This window comes from Amblyomma maculatum, chromosome 6, assembly GCF_055883805.1.
Source record: "Amblyomma maculatum isolate TAMU_Amacu chromosome 6, ASM5588380v1, whole genome shotgun sequence".
Lineage (NCBI taxonomy): Eukaryota > Metazoa > Arthropoda > Arachnida > Ixodida > Ixodidae > Amblyomma > Amblyomma maculatum.
In genome coordinates this window covers 101,937,417-101,947,691 of record NC_139349.1, presented here as the reverse complement: position 1 = coordinate 101,947,691, position 10,275 = coordinate 101,937,417, and the positions used below count along the sequence as shown (strand labels likewise).

The 10,275-nt window shown below is 40.7% G+C and overlaps 1 long non-coding RNA gene across 1 annotated transcript; it reads left to right on the top strand.

Moving 5' to 3' along the window:
• The first annotated feature begins 3,935 nt into the window (after positions 1-3,935).
• On the top strand, positions 3,936-6,676 carry LOC146186456 (uncharacterized). Its single transcript, XR_014708308.1, has 3 exons — positions 3,936-4,134; positions 4,599-4,679; positions 6,599-6,676. It is a non-coding gene; the product is annotated as an uncharacterized LOC146186456 (long non-coding RNA).
• The last annotated feature ends 3,599 nt before the right edge of the window (positions 6,677-10,275 follow it).

The following is a 10,275-nucleotide window of genomic DNA, read 5'->3' as shown; positions in this document are numbered from 1 at the left end:
TTAGCATGCCGATCTCAGCCTTAGCAGAAGAGCAAAACCAAAATTTCGGAGACCCTTCAGGAAGACCCAACTTTTTCTGCCTATTGTGTTGGTACAGAAAAGGGGGCGCAAAGTTCGTTTCAATTTGACACGCAGAAATGTGATATACTGAATGCCTTTATTAGAATCACTGTCGAGTTTATTTTCATTAACGTCGGTTCCTTCAACCTATAAAGAACGTGTGCGTAATTGAAGGAGCTGTGTTGAAATTGTGCTGTTTACTGACCAGAAAAGACAGCCATGTAAAACTAATTGCTGCGCTAGTTGGTGTATTGCTATATATATTCATAAAATCTTCATGCTAACTGCTGGAGTTGTTCTTTTCAGCAGGAATATATGCAAGTGCATATAGACGAAATAACTTAGATTGCTACTTGCTTGTTATATTTTACCTGACCTAAATCGTTTGCTTAATTATCTGATGTTATTAAATGTATATTAGTAAGTACTATTAACAAGGATGTTATCAATCGCCTTAATTAGCGTGCGTTGCCTTACAATTATTTGCTCATGCGACACAGCTCAAAACCAGCACACCATGCATGTAGCGTCGACTTTGTATATTTTTGAATCTCAATACTTTGACAATTTTTTTTTTTTACTAAATGTTTGCCTTTCAAAGCAGCTATAAATATGAATTGACGCATTTATAGTTATGCATTATATTATTCTGTAATAATTACTTCGTTGACATTGTCTGTACTCCGAGGAACGCATCTATACTACACACCAAGCGCCTTGCTGCCGAGTTTGAGTACTGATTTCCCTCACTCAGGCTCAAATATAGCCACAATCATCACAAGCAGTTGACACATGAGAAGGTACTCAAGTTCATCCACGTAGCTGTCTCCCCTTTTACGGCACTGATCTACTGTGACCTGCGTTCCTCTCCCCTTTTACTGCACTGATCTATATATACTTGTGACCCACGGAACGCAAATGGTAAGGCTATGAAGTTGTAGCTATATATATATATATATATATATATATATATATATATATATATATATATGTGTGGAAAAAGCTGCGTGCAGTGATGAAGCATAAGAGGAAATGATGAAGCAACTATCAATAACAAAGCAAAATAAACTAAACTAGATGAATTATCATTATGTAGCAAATTCAAGGAAAGAGTAGGTTATCACTCTAAACCCATCATACGAGCTTAGTAACTATACAGCTGATGCTTCTGTCGGTGTCACTGTGAAATACTTTTTCAATCAGACGGCAGCGTGGTAATATATGCCGATAAGGATCGAAGTCTCACTATACATGTAAATGAAACGATAGATGGGGCAGCAAAAAGTATAAAGGAGGCTATGACATACACTGTAAAAACAAAAACACCTTTTTGGGCATTTGTCTGATTCAAAACACTCTTACACCCTGACTCTAGGGTGTTCGTGCCATTGGAAATCACCTCTTGCATGCCAAAGGGGTGCTTTGGTTGGAGAATATGCCTTAGGGTGTTACGGGCAAGCAATATCACTTAACATGCTGGGGGTATATGGCTGCGTAACTTCGTAGCCTTTTATACACAAGCGGCGCTGCTAATATAACCCAACACCTAAATAAAGCACCAAAAATAACGCTAAAATTAAAATTACACACGAGTGCTTTCTAAAAATGAAACAGAAACTGAAACAAAATTTCACCGCCAGGAGGCCGCCGGTAGCTACGAACGCTCTTTTCAAATTTCACAATATGGCCGTTAGCATTGCGGGGTGCGTTTCGACGACGTTTCGGCGAATGCTGAATGTGCTTCTTCGATTGTGTACCCTCGTGAAATGTGTTACATTTCCCATGCATATGTGTTACAGAAGTGTGTATGCTTGTGAAGTGCCTTTTACATGTGGTGTTTAACGCAAACGGGCATTTATTGTGTCGGCAAGTGTCCGGGCTTCTTTTTGCTTTTCTCAGGCCGAAGGACTGCTGCACCGCTTTATGTTTGAGATGTTCGAAAGAAGAAGGCATGGACGATTTTTTTTTTTCTGCGTGACTAAGAGGTATATGCGCCGACTACATTGCACTCGCGCTGAAATCGCACTGGTTGGTTCGGTGCCGGTGATACGAAGGCGGACAGCGTACTTTGCGGCTGACGCAATCGCCTGTAAAGGTAAGCCTATTCTCACGCATATTGCGCTTTGTGGGAACAGTGTCCTACCGGATTGCTGCATTCTGTGTCTTTTTGTGCCAGAACGCTCCAGAATGTGCTGAAATGAAAACGTGAGACACGCGCTTCTTTTCACCTGGCTGCCAAAATGACATCGCACATGTGGCAGATGTCGCGGCGAGTTACGCAGATTTCGCGCAAGAACGTCAGTCTCAACTTTCTTAAACAGAAATAATGTATGTGCTACGTATCCTTGCATTTTGTACGCGCAGGAGGTTCACGAAACGATTTTCGTTTCTTGACAGTTTGATACTTGCGCTCAGTTCGCAACGACTCGGTTTTGTTCTACCGTTTCCGTTCGTGCGGCAAGGTCATGTTGGCGTACTACCTTAATTCTCCTAGCACTCTCGACTCCCCCCTCCCCCCTCCTCCCTTATCTCACACTTCGCGCTCGCTCTCCTGAAACCTCTTTCATGCTTCGTCGTCTTCTTTCACTCGGAGCGCTGCGACCCCCCCCCCCCCCCCGCTTTTTTTTTTATTTACTCGGAGCATAGGCGCGCACCGTCCTGCTGCTCGGGGAGCGTCCTCCCGCAGCCCTTCTGTTTAAACTTTTTGTTCGAGGAGGCTATGTTCGTTCTCGGCGGCCGTTCAGCGCGGCACGCCTCTGCGCTCGTGCTCTCGCCATCGAAGTGCGCTGGTCGGCCGGCCTGGTTGCATAATAGTTTATGCCAAACTGCGTAAACTATATGCGCTATCATCAGCCTATGTTAACTTCCCCGCGTCTGGATTTGCCTTTTTTAATCACAATGGGAGCATTTTTCATTTTACGGGGACCATATTTTGCGGTTGCATGGAGTGTGAATTTGCATTTTTATTATGCTGCTTTTGTTATGTCGTTTACTTTCGCTCTCGAAGAATCATTTAGGTACGTATTTTATTTTCAGCAAGACTTCAATTAAGACACTTGTACACGTGCTAAGTCAGCTGATGCGGTTCAAACCATCCAGTTTTCATTATTTTTGTGGTCACATTTCAACATAACTGTTTGACCGCATTACTTGATTTTTGTAGTGTCTAAATTTAGACTAGAATAAATGGATATTCGATACTGATGCCTCAGCATTCAAGTAGAGGTCGACAGCTTGAATTCCGTGGCCAAATATTGTACCGGATGTTGCTGTTACAGAGTTTGATTCTGACCAGATGTTTACTTTTTTTTGTCTTTTGCTTAAATGTACATATGAAGCGGTTATCATAGCCTTAGTCGCATATGTTTACCTTCTTTGCTCATCACAGTGCGCATATTGCAGGCAAATTTGTTACTTACTGTTATTAAAAAATTTGTAACGTATGTGTTGAAAGCAGTTTACTGATTTAAAGGGCCCAGAAAACAATTTGACTTTCATATGCTAACGATGCATGTCTGTAGATTGTCTCTAAGAACTGAAGCCTACTTTTTAAAGCTGAGCGGGGACCCTTAGTTTAGAGATATATTACATATTTTATTGCCATTCAGCCGCGGGCCAAGTTGAGGGAAGGAGGGTCATAATGTTTGCTTTGTTATTTTTTATATTAGACTTTCCTTAATATTGCTTGCAGTTTGGCGATGAGTGGCAAAATACTGATGGTTTTTGCAGTTTTCTAACCTTAGTAAATATTTGTATTTGCTGTTTGCTAATGCGTTTTTTTTTTCAGATATGTACAAAGACATCAATTGCCTTAGCTTTTGTACAATGATTTTTAATATTCAGTTACTTGAAACATTGAGTAAAATGAATTCTTTATGGCTACCATTCACACAAACTTGCAGTTCTTACATGACGTCAACCTGCTGATCAAGAAGGACGGCAAAGAGGCAGTTGAAATTGGCCTTAACAAGACACTTGTCTTGGTTTTGAAGGACACCATTCGTGCAAGAAAAAAGGACATTGCCCGGGTGCTCGAAGTATGTTCTGAGGGAATGCGTGAAAGGAGAAAGAAGCGTAAGTATTAAGCTGTTTCCTTAATGTGCTATCTAATTGGTAGTTTTTCGCTAAATGCCTACATTTTTGCCATTTTGCATTGCCTTATAGATATACTAAAAACATAGCTGAGCATCAGAAAGAATAATAAAACCATAACTAGCCTGTGCATTTCTTCATATGTAACAATTTTCGCATTAGCTAAATTTAAATTACCTATTGTTCTTCTCCATTGTAATGGTGCAGCCTTTTCGAATCTGTTCAACTAGTAGCAGAGAATTAGGTGATACCTGATTCAAATCTTCACAAGCTTTGCTAATTTTTGCTGTCAGATGTTTGGCTTTCAGTTTGCGTGCCTCTACATGTTTTCAATTTTGTTTATTTGCCTCCCTAAATTAGACAATAAATTATCGCCTAAAAACTCGGCTGTCTCTTTTTACCTGCAAGGAGGTACACCATTGTTGTGTTGCTTATTTCTATTGTAGATGTACAGACAGTATGCATTCTGCAACTCTTGGCAAACATTGGGAACCAGCCGGGAGCTCTGGATGTTGTTTGTATCATTTGTAAGTTTTCTCTGTCATTTGAATATTCAGGAAGCCTACTTGAAACCGACATTATTAGCGAATTTTCTTTGTTTCTAAATTGGTTTACAGTCTAACTTGTAATATGTATTAGTGATTCATAATTCAAATAGAAATACTACACAAGTGTTCATCACAACTGTGAATTCTTTGCTGTGAAAGGATTATTTGCTCTGTAAGTACAATCAAAAGCACTTTTAAGAGACTCCTGCCATCACATGCTTACCACGTCATATTGCATACAAGAGTCACCTGATGAAGTACTGGTAATGTCAAGATTGGTGCAGTGTGCCATTTCACTAAGCACTCTGCTGTGGACCAGCAGTGCTTTATCAGATGGCTCTTGCAGGCAGCTTGGTGGGGTTTAGCATTTGCTGGAAAGGGGTCTCTCAACCTGCTCATGCATGCTAGTACCTAACATGTTCCTGATGTCTGGAATATATAATCTGAGACTGCTTCAAAAGAAATATTTGCCACATTGTCTTATCCTACAGGCTTCTGAAGGTAGGTAATGCAGTTTAATAGCTGTTTTAAAAAATGCTGTAATTTGCTAGCCAAGTTTGAAATGATGTAATAATTTTAATTCTTCTGAGATTAGGTTTACCACATTGGTTGGGAGAAAATACTGCTGTGTTTCAAGGTTCATGCTGTATAATTATAATGCCTTCAACTACAGATGCTAACATTTCATGCATTAACCATGTGGCACTGTCATAGACATTCTCATTTATAGTAAACATTCTCAATAAATCCAAATTGTTATTTTTGCATTTCAAGTTAGTCAACATATTTTTAGTATTCGAACCTTTAGTATTTCAAAGTGCTCAGACTGCCTGCCGCCATAACGATTACAACTTCTTGAACACTTGAGCTTCCTGCCGCCTCTTGAGGCTCACCACTGATGTTCTGGATGTCTATGCATACAATGTGCTATGCGTGGAAAATGTTTTAACATGCCATGCTTCAGTGTTGACATTTTTTAGAGCTTCTGGTGTTTGGTTGTTTGGTAATGCTCTGCTGTTGCACATGTAATTGTCGCTCAACTCAAAGCTCCAGTGTACACTTTTAATGAATAATGTGTGATGAAGTTTCAGAACTGCCACATAGAGCAGCGAGAACACTTTTTCCTTGCTACTAAACCTTAAATGTAAACACTTCAGGAAGCATTGCGATGACCTAGGGCTTGGCTGGTTCATACTTAGCACAAGAAGACGTGCAAAAGTTCAGAAATGCATTATGTGTTATGTATTACATGCACTTTGTTTTTTTGTTTTTTTTTTTTTTTTGTAGTGCCTCGTCACTAAGTATGCTCTTTCCACGTTTTTTTTTTTGTTCTGCAGTATCTACTTGGCCAGTGCAGGGTATGCTGTAGGCCTTGTGTGAAACCTTCAATTGAGCCAGCTGTTAATATTTTAGTAGTAAACACTGTGCTCCAGTGCTGTTTATTGTTTATTTACATTTTTAACTATCATAATAAGCATTCCAGTTGATGTGAAATGAAAAGTTCGTGGGGCAGCATTGAAGTTTTCTAACCCAGGTGCTTTTGATGAGTGTAGCCATTTTTGTTTGATAAAATAGCTTGCATAATCTAAAATTACCATGCAACAGCATGCTGCATGAATAAAAATGGGTTGACCTTATGTGCTCTCATTTATGACTTGATCAGACTGCTGGCTTTGTGCCTCCTGAACCAACCATAACAGTATACTCAGCATTGTTAATTGTGAGATAACCACCAGTGGTTTCCGATAGGGCCCTTTTCCAGCACACTGCTGTACACTAAAGGGGCATTGGCGTATTCTAAATATAGAGTAGAAAATATGTTGAATTTGCTTTTTGCCAGGTGCAGTGCATATTTATACAGCTGCTCTGTTATGCACTTCTTTCACAATTTTATCAAGGAACAGGAAGAAAAGCCTCCCACGCCGTGCGTCGGATATACTGGGAGCAGCATCAAAGAAGCTGAAGAGCATTTCCCCTACATTCAGCAGCGGAAGCTTCTTCGAGACATCGACTCTACTTAGGGTATTGTTCCAATAATGGGTGGATTTTGGCTGTTCAATCTGGCATATGACAAGGGTTCCGATAATTTGTGCTGCTTTATAGAGCACCTCTTTTTGGGCGTCTGCGTGTCGAAGCCAAGATGTGCTGTACGACGCTTTATTTCATCGCTTAAGGCCGAATTTTATGCAAGCGCACGCGTTGACACTGACAAAGCATAGTATTAATATTGTGTACTGCGATTATTGTTGCATACGACTAAACGTTTTGTTGTTGTTTTTTCAGAAATGTCACCATGCTGTTGTGTTCATTGTTCGGTTCTGTTTTTGAAAAAATTGTATACTTTGTTGTCTGCATTTGTTGGAACTGTTTTGCTTCCTTCATTTTTTTAGGTATTTACGTACATACCATGCATGTTTTTGCCCGTCTGCTAGGCTCTCGGTATAGAGTGGCAGTATTGTTAAATAAATGAGGTTCCATAGCGCGCATCAATGAAGAAACAGAACACAAGTGCCCCACTGCCCCCCCCCCCCCCTCCACCAGCACCCGAGCACCCACTAGCCCGAACCCTGACACTTCTATGCCGAATAAAAGACTTCCAGATTCCTTCTGTGTGACATTTTTTTGTAACATGCTCTGTGAATTTGAAAAAACAATCATACTGGCATGGGCCATTCGAGATGTCAAAATAATGGCATGCAGCATCTCTTTACATGCTCATTTGGCATTACAGGTGGTTAAAAAGAATACCGTTAAGCTTGATTGATAATGTGCACATAGGAAAAGCATTAAGGAACGTGTAGTGGCAAAAGTAATTCCTAAATAGGGAATGCAATATATGGACGTTACCCGCACTGATTTTTATCGACGGGTGTAAGGGTGCAAAGCCAATGCTTCCACCCTGCAATAGGGTGTAAAGGTGATGAAAACACCCCAGTGCATTGCCCCCATAGAAGGGTGTTATGACCAACCGAAGCACCATCTTTGAGGGTGTACTGGCACTCTGAAGCCACTTTTTTTCAAGGGTGCATGGGTGTTAGTTATAGACATGCGAAAACACCTAATAAGGTGTTTTTGTTTTTACAGTGTATGCTATGTTCGTCATCTGTTCCCCATTTATTATGCATCCTGGTATCGGAGCTAGAAATAACAATTTTGCAGTCCACGAGCTTTTCTTCTCAGTGCTGAATTAATATCTCAAAAACAACGCAAAAAAATGGCATACGCATAACAGAGCTGAGTACATTCAATATAGTGCTTACACTACACACATTTTCTTCACATAACGCGAAAAAAATAAATAAAGCTTATTTCATACTGGTTTGACACAGCTCTAATTTCGGCCCATGTGGGGACTTACCTCGAGAATTTGGGATGCCTCGCCAGTCTGTACCGCAAGTCTGGGAATGGATCATATTCAGGGCCTGCAGAATTCAGCGAAATGGGGAATAATCCCTTTCCGTTTTTTTTTTTTTTTGAAATACAAAGAAACGTAAATTTACAGAAACACTATTTAAATATAAAACATACTCGCTATTTCCACTTTATTTATTTCGTTGTGCCTACAGCGCACTGATTTCCCTGACGCGCCCGACAAGCAGATAAGTGAAGCAGAATAAGTGATAAGTGAACCTCCGAAATGTGAATTACTCGCGTAGTGTATATACACCGCAAAACTCGTGTTGAATTGAGTTCTTGGCAGCGAGGTTTCTCGTCATTCTCGTTTCTTGTCTGTTTTCTTTTATCTTGTTTTCCTGTTCACATCGTTCACATCTACGGCACATGCTTTCACGTACGCTTTCCGGCGGCATGCAGTACCCCTCCGGTATTGCGCAGTACAGCACTCGACAACGCAGGGGAGTACGTTGCGATAAGCGTCGCGCATTAAAGCCAAACGCGCCGCTCGCTCGAAGTTATTGCAGCGCCCTCTCCCGAAAGGGCGTTCCTTGTTTCGTGCTCCGCCACCTCCTGAGTGAGGAAACGTCGCATCACCATGACCAAAATGCCATCAGAACCGAGACGTGAGCTCCGCACAGCACGTGAATCTCCAAGGCTCTTTCTACACAAGCGCTGTCGGCAGCGTCGTTCGAAAGTCGTTTATGTATTTTGAACAAACATATCATAACTGCCACTAATATTCTGAAGCGATATTTTATTGTCGAAGTTCTTTTATATAAAAGAACGCGCTTCCTGAATATATTTCAGTGTAATAGTAATTTGCTGAATTATAGGCGCCATGTTGAAACAACGAGGTGCCACATATGATCGATTTCAGTCTCTGTCATAAAAATAAATATATATATATATATATATATATATATATATATATATATATATTCTCTTGCTCAAAACGGCGGCGGCACATTTCCCTGACCGAATGGACAGAGATGGTTTGCAGAAAATTTACTTTTTTTTTCGTAGTATTTAACAAATTTAGATCAAATTTAACAAACTGTTCCTATGAACAATAGCTTATTTACAAGCGCCTTCAAGAAGGAGCATTTTAGCCTTTTATTACTTTACGTCTGGAGGTAAATTTTGCGCGCAATCTTATAGGTAACCTGTAAGCATACCTGCCCGATTCACAATCACCGTACACCTATCATGCTTCCACAAAGTCTCTGATATTGCTTCCTAGTACACTACCCACGTTTCTGCGGGTGATGTCTGACCAGGAGATTTCTGATCGCAATCACAGTGCTCCCACGCAGCGGCGTGCATGGGGAATAAAGTTATACAGCAAGCGCTATGACAATTTTATGTATCCCAAAGCACCGAAGTCTGGACAAAGGCTTCAAGCTTTCGCAGCTGCCCTCCCGTGCCGCATGGCGAGAACACCCAAAATTACGGCGGGAAGTTTGAAAGTTTTGGTATACACCTCACCCTGTCACTGTCAGAACCATATATATAGCTGGTGTCAGCGTAGGTCATTTTATATGTTATTCTTTTGGGTGCGCAGGAACAGTAGGTAATTAGTATCGACATGTTCATGCTCTATCTCAAACTCTTCAGTTCTCTTTTAATTACTGGTGAAGTTCTCGGTTGAAGCGTATGTGTGGATCTGCCAGCGACGGCCGACAGATGGCGCGAGTTGGTAAAAAGATTCCTCGATGAGCTTGCGCGTCGATGGCGCGCGGATCGAGGCACTAAGTAGGCAATGTATGTGCGTGCAGCGGCTGGTCCGACAACCACATGGCATCTTTCATATACTTGCTACGTCCGTTTCCCATCAGCGGCTTTATAAGATGACATCATCTGAGGCATCGGCTTTCTTGCTTAACGATGGCATTTGTTGTGCGCGTCCGCAAGCACGTAACAAAACTGAATTCAGCCAACGTTTCGCTTGCTGCGCTAATTTACCGGCTCCTGTATGTGCCATTTCTCTCATCAAGAAATATATATATATATATATATATATATATATATATATATATATATATATATATATATATATATATATATATAATTGTTATTAACACCCAATACATATCAGCCCGACGTGCACAAAAGGGTTCTGACAACAAAGGTCAAAGCTGATTTATTGAGAAAGCTGGCTCAATGATAATTAACGGGCACT